We start from the raw sequence: 10,127 nt of genomic DNA, 5'->3' as shown, positions 1-10,127 counted from the left end.
TCCAAAATCTTACAACTACAGACTATCTACTGTTAAAAGAACATATGGCATGTGAACAGTCCCCAGGAATGGGTTGTTTTAATTTGTCTGATTTCTCTCAGACTGTTCAAGTTCAGTTGGACAATATCCACCATATCATAGATAAGTTTTCACAAATGCCTAAGGTGCCTAACTGGTTTTCTTGGTTTCACTGGAGATGGCTGGTAATTACAGGTATGCTTTGGTTATGTAACTGTATTCCTATTATGTTAATGTGTGTGCGCAATTTAATTAGTAGTTTAAAATCTATACATGCTTAATTTACTCTACAAGAAGATATGTCAAAGAAATAATCAATCTTCCCATGTTTTCTTCCGCCTGCTACTTCTATAGCTTTTCTTCTCCCTTCCTAATTACAACCCTTAAATAGAATTCGTGCCTCATATCAAATTTACCGAGTATCATAATTCCTCCAAGTGGTAAAGATACCTCAAGACAAATGCTGGGCATAGAAGCTACAGGGCATAAATCTGCAAAGAAGTAAAAAGCTAACCTTTTCGAACAATATGGCTTCTCTCTCACTTACCAACTTTACATTTCCCTGTATGGCCCTGGAAGATGACTGGTTAGCCAGAGACGGGTAAGATTCCTCAAGGGAGGAACAACCTAAGACAGGCACAGTCGCAGGGGGGCTATCAGGTGAGAAATTGGGGATCAACAGAGGTGAGGCTTAGAACCTCACCCCTCCTGTTCTGAGAGAAATCTTCTGCATACGTGGATGTTTTATTGCCCTTGTCTAGCTTGGATTAACACATAGGCTACAGGCACACACCTGATCATCTACATTTGCTCTCTTACAACACTAAACTATGTTTTCTACCTTTATCTTGCATCTACCTACCACTTCAGCATTTTATTAAAAATAATAATAATAATAATAATAATAATAATAAAGGGAGAAATGTGGGATCCACATATAAATCAAGTATAAAAATCAAACAAATATTCATATTTGACCTGATCGTTTATAGTTCATAATGCGTGATCAAAACCAAAAGTTTCTGTGATGACTGCCCTTGTACTGTTCACCATGTAAGAACTTATTCACTATGTAAGAATTTGTCCACCATGTAAGAACTTGTTCATTATGCTTCAGAAGATTGGAGACTGACGAGAATTAGGCTTGGGGTGGATTAATGATTGTGCATTGACTCCCCTATACAGACTTTTATTGTTGTTAGCAACCATTTGATCAATAAATATGAGAGATGCCCTATCAAAAACAAACAAACAAAAAAATACAAAATGCAACATTCAAATACTACTTTTGTAGTTTTCAAAGCAACTTTACATATGACTATATGTGATGATTGAGAGAGTGAGGTTTAGAGTTAGATTATTTGGGTTAAAAATCAGACTTATTAGACTTAATAGCTTTAAGATGTTGGGTAAGTAGCTTAACTTCTTTTTACATCATTTTCTGTACCTGCGAAATGGAAATTAGAATGGTCTATACGTGTTGATCTGATTTCAGAATTAATTAGGAAAACCTATGCAAAATTGCAAGTTAAGTTTCTGATATATAACAGCTGGAGAATTGTTAGTTTTTGTTACTATTGTTTTATAGTAATACATCTGGATGAAAATACTATTATGCCTTTTATTTATAAATAAAATCGTAGAGTTGGGACATTAATTGATTTGCCCAACATCAGAGGGTAATTTTTCAGGCCCTGATAATCTGATCACATGACCCTGCATTCAGTACATTGTCCGCCAGACTATGATCCCCCTACTGCTTCAGTTGGAGAAAGGGACCATAGGAATTTTGTGAACTTCAGCAAATAGATGTTTCTGCTTGACGTTTTTAAAATAACTGTATTGCTATGACCATGTGAGATCATAGTCAAACAACTAAAAACCTTGGTTTTTTAGTTAATTGTGTTGGCATATTGATGCATCCAGCTCCTTTGGTTAGGAACTTCAAAAGGAGGAGGACTGGGAGACAGGATTTAGATACAGACAAACTGCAAAGTGAATCCAAGGATAGTGTCCAGATAATAATGTGTTCAATAAAATTTTTTAAATAAATTGAGAGATACTTGAAACAGCTGGCAATAGTAAAACTAGAAGGTCTAGTAGACAGGACTGAATAATATGTATGCCACCATGTATGTATATATGGAGGGCATAGGTACCTCTTATTACAGGTAAGAACCTTTCCACCTTTGGAGAAGTTTTGGGAGTCAGTATGAATTAATGAAAACATAAATGGGAAACTAGTTCATGAGAGGTTTTTGTGCTTTTTCAAAGAAAAGATATTTTCTCCTGAAGAAGAAATATGAGAGAAAAAGTTTCTACCAGGAGATTTTACAATGTGTTTTCTAAGATAATGGGCTAAGACAATTTATTGGCCAAGTTAGAGTTATGACATAATTAGAAAATAGGAATTTTCCATGGGGTACCAAAGGAAATTGAGCCCTCAAGAAACACTAACACTCACTAGTAGTAAGCCACAGGCAATGAAGATGATGATGAACTCCCACAGTAGGGCAGAAGGCCAAAACACAAGGACACAGACCCCACTCACAAACTGGAAGTCGTTGCCTTTGAAACCCAATATATTGCATTCATAACATGCGTATCTATTATCAAGCTCCACTATTTTTTGACAACCTCCCGCCCAACCGCTGATCTGACATCATTTTAGAAATGTCACATCGGCTCTGCACTTCACAGCATAGGGAACACCAAGGGACAGGCCAGCACCAGCCACTGCAATAAATAACTCAAACACAGTAACATTTCTTTCTCACTCGTAACAGTGTAGCAGGAGGGCTGTCACCCCCGGGGGACCTCCGTGCGGTGATTCAGGGCTCCTTCCGGTGTGCGGCTCCAGCACCCCCAGACCCACAGGGTTACCTGCAGGAAGCCAGCAGAGGCGGGAAAAAGGACTGAGAAGACCTCCCCACTTGCTGAAGGCCTTGACAGAAGTAACACACGTCAGTGCTTACCCCGCCCCCCTCCGTGGTTCGGGGGGACGGGGTGCAGCCCCTGGCCCCAGTCTGGTGGGCAGATGTTGGTGGCCGGACAGCCATCCCTGCCTCAGGAGCCAGGAGGTCATAAGTGAAAGAAACGTGTGGAAAGCGCGCAGGGTGTTGGAGAGGTGCTTGCAGGCGGTTGGGCTGGAAACCAGACTTGAATCTGAGTGCAGAGGCTCTGGGTTAATGACCTACCTGAAAAGAGCAAAGCTTTGGGAGGGAAGCTGGGGTCTGGAGTTGACACCCACCCCCACCCCTGCCCATGGCAGTGGAGGCCCTGCAGAGGAGGGAGCCCGAGTGGGGGTCCCGTCGCTGGCCCGCACCTCACCATGGGGCTGCCTCCTCTGACCCGTCCACGCCCCCCCACCACCAGCTCTGCGCCCCAGAGCAAGCCCACCGGCGACCCCTTGCCCCGTCCCCTCGGCCCCGCAGCCATCCCCCTGAGACAGCCCTGGCAGGGGCACCACACCCCCCCCACCCCGCCGGATCTGAGTGGTCACCTCCTGCAGCCCATTGTCCTCAGGGATGAGGACCAGGAGCCCCAGCTGGGCTTCCACGACGTCCTCAACCGCCTGGTCTGGGCCCAGGGGAGATGCCTCCTCCCTCCCCTCCGGCTCCTTCCAGGCACCTGTGACAAGCAGCAAGCAGAAAACCGTGGCTAAGACAGGCCCAAGGCGCCGTGCTCTGACCCGGGCGGTGCTGGCGGTCAGCCGGGGTGCAGGCCTGAGGCGGCCCCCAGCCATTTGCACGGGTCGGCGGGAGACCTCCCGCGCACACTGGGCAGGGCTGGGTGGGTCAGGTCCCGCAGCCCGGAGAGTGGGGAGCGGATCCTTTCGCTGCCCTCCCACCTGCCCTGAGTATTTGGGGAGCCCTGAAAGCGGACCGGTTCTCTCAAACGAGATTCCTTACCCAAGAGAAGCCAGAGAGGGAGGATGGGCCGTTCCAGAGTCCGCTGGTCACCATCATATTGTCACGAGGTCGGGGCTGGCTGAAGTGCGTCCAGCCCGCGGCTCGGTTCCGGGGCGGCCGCTGCGGGGGCGCCAGGGCCCCAGGGATGCCTAGCTGGGCCTCATGCTCCTGTGTTGCCATCTGGAATCTTAATAATTTTTGAATTATTTAAAGAAAAAAACATTTCCATTTTGCACTGGGCTCCACAAATTACGGAGCCAGTCCTGTTTGGCAGTTCCCACCGTGTGTTTGCCGGGTGACTTAAAGGCCTGCGAAGCCCAGGCCAGTCCCTGCTGCTGGCCCCAGGGCAAGAGCTCCCTCCATTTCCCGTAGGACCCTCAGACGGCAAGATTGTTTGCAGCCAGCCTCCACCACACCTGTGAACTCTGGGGAGCTGGACTAGGGGGCCCAGCAAGGCCTACCTGCTGACCGGTGATGATTTGAGAGGTGAGCAGATCCGACACGCTGGGCTTCCTCTGCTGCTGCCCAGTAGCTTGTGAGAGCTGCGCTTCAGAAAGACCCTCCTGAGAGGTGGTCGCTTGTTTGACGTAAAGAGTGATCAAAACTGACCCAGAAGTAATGAGATTTGTTAGCTTCTCTCTCTCACCCACCCGTTTCCTTCCCGAGTCCCGTCCAGCCCAAGCCTTTCCACACAGCCTGCTCTGACAACCCAAGGATATTAGGGAAATGGCACGTCAGGCTTAACGTCATCCACTCTGGGATCCTCACGCTAGATTCACCACCTGGAGAACTTTTAAACCAAGACTAGAGCTCTGCCCCAAGATTATTTAAACTTTTTATTCTAGAAAGTTTTAATCATACACTAAAATATAAAGAACAAAATCAATCCCCCCTGAGCCCAGCACCGTCTTCTCAAACTTTGCCACACATTAAAATTCCTGTCAGAGCTTTAAAACTTTCCAATGATCAGGCTGCACAGTGGACCAGTCAAACCAGAATCAGGGGGTGCACACAGCACCACAGAAAGGCAGAGGGTGCTGTCACCAAACAAAAGGGATAGGACCCAATGACCAAAGGCAGTGCGTGCATCCTGAGACAACCAAGCAAATGTAAAAAGATGGCCCTGGGAATTTCAGCATGGACCAGGCCCCAGGTGCTCTGTGCTTTACACCCAGCAGAACAATTAGCATTTTGCTAATCTTTTCCATATATTCCCCTAACACATACTATTTTTTCTGAATATTTTAATAACAGATCTCAGAAATCCAGTCCTTTCATCTGTAAATATCTCTAACAGATACACTTGTTTTTAGCATAATAGTCGTACCATTTGCACACCTAACAAAATTCTCAGTAAGTCCTCAACATCACCTGAGACCTGGTCCATGCTGAAATTCCCAGGGCCATCTTTTTACATTTGCTTGGTTGTCTCAGGATGCACACAGTGCCTTTGGTCATTGGGTCCTATCCCTTTTGTTTGGTGACAGCACCCTCTGCCTTTCTGTGGTGTTTTTAAAGCCCCCTGAACGACTGTAAGGTGAAGCCAGGGCTGACTGGCTGGATGGAGAGGTGGAAGCCTGGAGAGGGAAGCAGCTTTCTCAGAGTATTCAGGGCTCTGGGTGGGGCATCCAGCACAGACGCCCCCTCTCCCACCCTCTCCGCTCCTCCCTGAGGGAGCCCCTGCAATGCTCACCTTCTCCTGAGGAGAGACTGAACAGCGCAAGACTCATGCATAACTTTCTGTATGTCTCACCTGAGGGTTTCAGCCCCGGGCAAGTTCGCTATGAATTTGGTGGGACTGAGAAATGACAACCAAACATTCTCGGGGTAAAAGGATTTACACCTAGCTTTATTCTCCCGGTAGGTCGAGCACTAGAATAATGTGCGCATCTAGCAGTCTGAGGTCCCTAATCCTCCTTTACCTCTGCCCAGAGCACTGGACGGGGCTCTTTACATAGCGACTCAGTCAATGAGAGCTTATTACCAACGGATGTGGAAGCAGCAGGCCAATTACATCGTCAAGTAGTTTAGGGTCAGGGGAGGGTCCTGGCTGTAGGAACTTCCATTTTCCCCACAACGTATATGTGCTTTTTTCTGGAGAAAAGCTCCATGGGGTCCAGGGGATCTGTAGCCCTGCAGAAGTTAAGGCAGGGGAAATGTTTTGCATGCAGGAGCTGGCTGGCTGGCTGACACTGTAGATGACAGCATGTGCCACCGAAAGGCTCCTGTTCACTACCAGGTGGAGTAGCTTCTCCATAGGCTTCACGGAAGGCCCGAGGTCATGGGGAAATAGTTAAACCCATTGAAGGAACTGTCCTTACAGTGATGCCTTTCCCCTGTCGCCCCTCTTAGGGGTGTTCCAGACTCTTAGCACAGAGAACAACGAGTTCATTCATCTCAACATGAATGAGGTTTGGTCAAGCCAGACCTTCTGCTCAGGGACCAGCCAGGACTGGGCATCCCACGCTCTGTAAGCACCTGCTGAGTGAGTGCATGATGCATGTGAGGGTTCACAGCCAGCCACAGGGTTAATATCTGCAATAAAACTGCTAATATTCTGAGGTACTATTCATTTACCAGTGAGTGTAATGAGTACAATAGTCCAATGAGCTAAGGACTAATAGTATCTCCATTTTGCAGAGGTGGAAACTGGGGCATGGAGAGAAGAGAGTCGGCAAACCCCACATTCTGGTCCTTCTCTTCCTTCTGCCACAGGAGCTCCTCAGCTGCCTGCCTCCCAGCTTCCCATCTGTCCACACTCCTCCTCACGTCACCTGTGTCTCATGATTCTTGTTGTGAGTGTGTGTATGCAAAAGTGATGGAGGGGAGAGCATGGATGAGAGTGTCAGAGGCTCGGAGGATGGGTCCCAGCTGTGCACAGCCATCTCCCCCTGTGCAGAGTGTGGGCCATGCCCCAGAGCACGGGTGTCACCTGGGAGCTTGTCAGACATGCAGAGTAGCAGGTGGCGATTGTAGCCAACAGTAGTGTGGTGTGAACCTCAGAGCTGCTAAGGGACTGATCTTAAGTGTTCTCACCACAAAAAAGAGTGATAATTATGTGACCTCAAAGAGGTGTTAGCTAAAGCCACAGTGGTAATCCTGCTCAAATATGTACATGTATCAAATCAACGCCCTGTGCACCTTTTATTTACACAATGTTATGTGAAAATTATATCTCCATAAAATTAAATGAAAAATAAAACAAAACCAAAGAGGACATGCAGGGCGCCTGGCCCCACCACGGACTTACTACATCAGATCTCATTCAGGCAGGTCCCTGGTGACTCCTGAACACACCTAACTGGAGACTGCTGGTTCAACATTTCCCTGCCCACAGGGAGAGGGGTGACATTGGGACCCTTGGCTTCAGCGGTTCCTGTGATTTTCATCTCCCGTTTTCTTTCCTTTCCCTCCCTGGGTCCCTCTGCCAAGCTCTGCATTCCCTTGGGCCTGACAGCAGCCTCGCCTGCTCCCCATCTCGGGCTCTTGCTGCCCTCCACCTGTTCCCGTGTGCACACCGCAAACACCGGCTCCTTTAGAGTGGCTGTGGGCATGGCTGCCATTCTCAACTGTTCCAAGACAGGCTGGCAACAGCCCCCTGCTGATTTTGGTCTAACCTCCTGCTCTGAGCCCCAATTTCACGATTTGCAGAAAAGATCTGGGCCCCAATCTTACACCAGAAGTTGGGTTTATAATAACATCATATAATCTGTCAACTTACTATGTTGACTCATCACCACTGCTCTTGTGTGTATCTCATATCCCTGCGTACGCTAGAATCTCACTGGGAACGGAAAGTGGACACTTTCCTTTTCTAGTATTCTCTTTCACCTTTACCATGTACAACACATGCAATAACTATAACTGACTGGTAACTGTATAAAAACATCCCAGGATTGCAAACAAACATGTACGTACTCAAACTAGTTTCTTATTAAACAAGATGGGCCCCTAGACTCCCCTTTTATTCCTCATTTACTTCAAGGTTTTGCCACCAGCAAGTACGAAGAAGGTGTGACAGTGGCCACTTGCCCATTGTGCGAGGGGAGAGTGGCAGGCTGGGTGTGTGGTTGACTCTTAGCCCGTCACAGGCATCAAAGCACTGGGAACCAGGGGAGGCATGCCGTTGCTTCAGGTCCGAGGTGTTACTTGCAAGCCACGGTCCAGGTATAGGGGCTGCAGCGAGCTCTTTATCCTGTTCCCACTCACCTCGACAGACCTCAGTCATCTGGCATAACATCTGTTCCTGGCCCACAGTTACCACCCTCCAGACAACAAGAAAACCTCCAAGTCCTGCCCTCTCCCTCTCCCAAGTCTACTATCCTTACCTCTGGCTGCACACGAGCGCCACCTGGGGAGGTTTTAAAATCCCTACTGCCCTGGTCATGCCCCAGACCAATTAAATCCAAATTTCTAGGAATGGGTCCAAGTAGTGATATTTTTTGAATTCCCCTGGCGAGTCCATGGGCAGCCATGTTTGAAAGCCACTGTTTTAGATGCCCTTCCCCTCAGCCTAGGAAAAAGCTGGAGTCTTTCTCTGCCCACCTACAGTCACTCTGCCATAAAAGTCTGTGCACCTTTCTCTACCCAGCCACCTTCCCTAACCCTGGCCTTGGTACATGCCTTTCCCAGAAAAGAGGCCAGACGGGAGAGGAAAGACCATTCCACACAATCACATTGCCCCAAGTCACCATGCTGTGATAAGAAAGCTGGTGCGGAAGGGGCAGGAGGGACCTGGGACAGGGAACTGAGGGGGAGCCCGTACTTCTGCGCTAACTCACTGGTAAAGAGCCACAGTCGCTGAGGCCATGGCCCCTCCAGGATGGCAGGTCATGTCCGTCCACCCAGTAAGGGGCCCCTCATAAAGGAGGAAAAGCTCCTTATACTGCCCTGCCCAGGGGCCTCCGGGAGGCTCCCACTCTCACAAGGAGAAAGCATGTTTCTCTCTCACCATCTGCATTTAACTGAAGCTCACCAGAAAGGGCTCAGGACCTCCAGAAAACTTAACGTGGTGAGGAGTGATGTTGTAATGCTTCGTGTTGAGGCAGAAGTGATTGTCTGTAGGCGAAAGATCAGCTGGTGGAGCTCCCAGGACATAAACAAACCAGAGCTGGTAGGGAATCGGAGGGATAACCATCCCCCCTCTCTCTTTACTCCCAGTTCATCAGCTTGACAATGGACATCTGAGGCTCCTCTGGTGGGGATGCAGCCTGTCCACCGCCACTTGACTCCTGAGCCATAAACTCCAGAACGTCTCCTGGTGCAGGGCTGTTCTTCCCAGGACAGTCTCCTCTCCACGTGACCAGCCCTCCCCTTCCCCTGCCAGGCCCCACACCATCCCAATCTTGGAATAATGAAGTGCACTCAGCTGGGCTCTCTGAATTTAAGCTAATTCTTTGTAAAATCACTGCCCTAAGATGGCTGATGCCACTACTCACCCCTTCACCCATTCAGGTGTCACTAGCATTCCTCCCCGTACTTTCCACATCCCTTCCCCTTACAATTATTCGAAGTGCAACTCAGTGCACAGAACCCTGGCTTCAATGCAGCGTCAGTCACTGTACTCAAGCATCCTGTACAGAACAATGTTTCTATAAATGTAGCGGCCTAAGATGGAAAGGAAAGGTGTGAGGTCAGAACTAAGCATTTTCTCCATTGTAAGTGTGTTTCCTCACTGGGCACACATCAGGGAATTCCAGACGCTTACCGGTGGAGTGGAACCACACTAGCATCTCTACCCACCTCTGAGAGCTGGCAGCTACGGCTTTGTGCCACCCAGACATCCTTTGGGTCAGAGAAGCCAATGCAAGGTAATTTCTTGTCCATGAGCCCAGAATCAGGTCCAAGTCATCCCACTCTTCAACCCCATGATGGAGAAGAACAGAGTGGGGAAGCTTTGTTCTCACTTCCCTGACACTGAACAGGAAAATCCCACCACACTGGATCATGGGAAATAACATGATGAGATATTGGCTCAATGAATTCTATGTCTCATTTCCTTATTTATATAATGTGGCAGATGAGGCTGAATGGAGGGCTTGCAGAGGGAAGGAAGGAGAATGGTTGGGATGAAGATCGAGTTAGAAGGGGAGTTTCATCAGAACCCTGTCCCCTGACTAATGGCTGGAGATGCATCTCTTTCTCCTCCCATTTCCCAGCCCTTCCTTAAGCACACCAGCAATGGCTGCAGGATAGGAA

General features: G+C 48.4%; 2 long non-coding RNA genes across 2 annotated transcripts; both read right to left on the bottom strand.

The window, feature by feature from the left end:
• Positions 1-1,489: 1,489 nt before the first annotated feature.
• On the bottom strand, positions 1,490-3,610 carry LOC130679929 (uncharacterized). Its single transcript, XR_008992924.1, has 3 exons — positions 3,521-3,610; positions 2,994-3,183; positions 1,490-2,901 (listed from the first exon to the last, which is right to left on the bottom strand). It is a non-coding gene; the product is annotated as an uncharacterized LOC130679929 (long non-coding RNA).
• Positions 3,611-3,960: 350 nt separating this feature from the next.
• On the bottom strand, positions 3,961-9,854 carry LOC130679922 (uncharacterized). The gene is made up of 3 exons (XR_008992913.1): positions 9,672-9,854; positions 4,391-4,533; positions 3,961-4,116 (listed from the first exon to the last, which is right to left on the bottom strand). It is a non-coding gene; the product is annotated as an uncharacterized LOC130679922 (long non-coding RNA).
• Between the last annotated feature and the right edge of the window lie 273 nt (positions 9,855-10,127).

Source organism: Manis pentadactyla, chromosome 12 (genome assembly GCF_030020395.1).
Source record: "Manis pentadactyla isolate mManPen7 chromosome 12, mManPen7.hap1, whole genome shotgun sequence".
In the NCBI taxonomy this organism is placed as follows: domain Eukaryota; kingdom Metazoa; phylum Chordata; class Mammalia; order Pholidota; family Manidae; genus Manis; species Manis pentadactyla.
This window is presented reverse-complemented; position numbering and strand designations above follow the sequence as displayed.